Here is a 2,877-nt window from a genome sequence, read left to right on the forward strand (position 1 = left end):
TTCTTGTCCAATCTAAATGGAAGCAAACCCTTCATTCGACATAAGATTTTTCTCTCTTGGCATCTGCAATATTTCTGCCTTTATCTGTCAGCTGACCCAAGTCAGGCAGCGGCAAAAAAAAAAAAAAAAAAAGGATGTGCAGAGAAAATGCTAATGAGTGGAGGAGAATGTTGACTTACACGGACATTATGCATTTTCCTTCTGCTGGCCATGCTGGGAGAATAACACACAGAGCAAGTGATAAAGCCATGGTATCCTCTTTATGAAGACTCAAAAGGGATGTTAAGAAAGCTTCCCCTCCTTCTGGGCTGAGCAGCAATTAGAACCCTAGGGACATGATGAGATTGGATAAAATTTCATGCATAATTATTGATATCTCCATTTCTTGTCAGTCCTGGGGTTGTGTGTATGCTCCAGTGATACCATACATGGTAACACACAGAATCAACACTCCTCAAGTTTCTGTTTCTTTTTCCTAAAACTGTTCTGTGTCCACTGAACTCACCTGATCACAGATCTACTCTCCTTTTCTAAAACTCAACTGAGTCCAGGGCACTTGGGGGTGCCAGGAGACCTCCCACATTTTCTACTCTGACCTCTACCCTAGCCTGAATTAAAACTTTCCAAGGTTGATTTTAGTTTTAGATTTGCATGGAATGTTCTATTTACCTCTATTGCAGTTTTCAGGACATTATATTGTAATTATCTGCCTCCATCTATGTGCCCCCTACAGACATTAAACTGTTTTAGGGCAATATCTGTAATCTCTATTTCCCTGGCACAGTAACAGTACCTAAGGCAGGTTAGGTGTTTATAAAAAAAGGCTGTGAATGAAACATACCTGAACACCAGTCCTGAGGAGTGACAGCTTTTTTAATCAATATGACATAGATTCTGGAGTTGAGAGGATGCAGGACTTACTATACCCTTATTGATGAATACCTGTCTCAGTTCATAATTCTCAGGGCACATTTCTTAGTAGATAAGAAAAAAAATCTAAATGTAAAGGTGCATGAAAAGGTAGAATTCTAGGATGTCGAAGAGAGGCCAAAGATTCCATCCTTGATTGCATGACCCTAATTTTTGCATATGGTGACGTTCAAACTTCAGGGCTCTTTGTGGAGAAAGAGCTATAAAACCTTCATGTAGATCACCTGCGTGTGACAAATAGTGTGAACAGAGTAGGATCATTGCACTTACAAGAGCCACAAACCTCCAGAGGCAAAAAGAGCAATACAAATAAAACCTGCGTCTCCCAGGAGCCGCAGTGGAGACAAGAGACCAGCCACCTAAACTGGCCGCTGACAGTTCTAATCAGCCCTCTCAAACCGCAGCAACAAAACTGCATTTTCATCCTACAAATGTCCGCTAAAGTGCAGTAGACAATTGGCAATTACTCGAAAGTTCTCCAATGGCAATTTCTGTTCAAATACTAGGCGAAGCAGGAAGATGAGCAATTTCTGTCTCTCTAGGTCAAATATGTGTACAGAATGAGAGTCAGGAAACAAAAACACACAGAGACAGAGAGAAGAGAACAGAGTACAACTGGAGGACAGATACAGAGAGTCAAAGAGTGAAGTCTTCAAGAAGGATGCCATGGTTGCTGGTGACCCGGTGTGGGCCTGTATACTTACGTGCCTCCAGGGCTTGCCCTGAGCAGCGCCTGTTGGGCTGCCTGGGTGGGAGGGATCTGTCCATTTGGGCAAATTGGTGCTGGTGGCAGAGCCCAGAGCACAAGTGGTGGGTGCACAAAACTATAGTGTCCAGGAGGATGTGGAAAGTGGCTGGTCGGGCTGCTCCGTAAAGCAGGGGCAGGGTGGACTGTATTGCCCTGCGGGCCATGGGTCTGGTGACCACGGGAAGATGGTGCAGGTGTGTCGCCTAGAGATAGCACACGCTTAGCTCTAGGAGTTGCGGAAAGTATTTTCCTGTGTTGCTCAGCCCTTGACACTGGGGTGGAGGCCTTCGCGGTGTCCAGCAAAAGCACCAGGCACCTCCTTCGAGCCGGAGTCGAACCAGCGACCTAAGGATGTCCACACGTGTGTAGTCTACAGTCCTCCGCTCTACCAGCTGAGCTATCGAAGGGCGCACGATGCCGAGCCTGAGTCATTGCTCTTTCTGGAAATGACGAGGCCAAGACACCCGCCCGCCCCAGGGCCTCTTGGCCTCCGATTGGTCGGAAGCTCGCTTTGAAGAGGGCCAAACACGCGCTGTGACCTGACGGTAGCCAGGCACCCGGGGGCGCCAATTTTCAAGACAGCTGGGCCCGGGCTCTCACCTGTTGCCTCACTTCCCCTCCCCGAGTTCCCTTCTTCGGTGGGGCGGGCCGGGGAGGGAGGAGTACGGCCGTCGGGGGGCCACAAAGCGGAGAAGGGGGGAGGGGAAGGGGGCGTTGGCGGAAGGGATGGGTGAGTTCGGGTGGGGCAGGGCTTGCGGAGCAAAGGAGAGGGGAACCCACCCCCGTGGGCCCCGGATAGGCGGCCGCGAACCGCAGGACCTCAGGCTCAGGTGGAGGCCCCCCAGGAACGCCGTCTCTCAGCGTCCTCGCCCCCCACCCCGGGTTCTGCTGTGCCCGCACCCGCCCCATCCCCACCTCACCCACCACGTACCGGCCCTGCGGCCCCCCAGGACCTCGGCTCACTTGCGGCGTGGGGCCCCTTACTGGGAAGTGATGGGGAAGGCCTCCGGGGCTAGGCGGGGCCGGGGAGTCGCGGCCAGTCTGGCTCCCCCTCCTCTTGGAGCTCCCCTCCTTGGCTCCGCTCCTGTGCCCAGCGATCCGGATTCCTCTGGCAGAGGCGGCTGCTGCCCGACGTAGCTCACGGTTCTGTGGGCTTCCCGCAGACGCGGCGAAGACAAGAGGGGCGGAGATGACCGGTG

General features: G+C 51.9%; 1 non-coding gene across 1 annotated transcript; it reads right to left on the reverse strand.

The window, feature by feature from the left end:
- Positions 1-1,995: 1,995 nt before the first annotated feature.
- Positions 1,996-2,085, reverse strand: TRNAY-GUA. Its single transcript is given in 2 exon segments — positions 1,996-2,031; positions 2,049-2,085. It is a non-coding gene; the product is annotated as a tRNA-Tyr (tRNA).
- Positions 2,086-2,877: the final 792 nt, after the last annotated feature.

The sequence above is a fragment of the Ailuropoda melanoleuca genome, chromosome 20 (assembly GCF_002007445.2).
Source record: "Ailuropoda melanoleuca isolate Jingjing chromosome 20, ASM200744v2, whole genome shotgun sequence".
Lineage (NCBI taxonomy): Eukaryota > Metazoa > Chordata > Mammalia > Carnivora > Ursidae > Ailuropoda > Ailuropoda melanoleuca.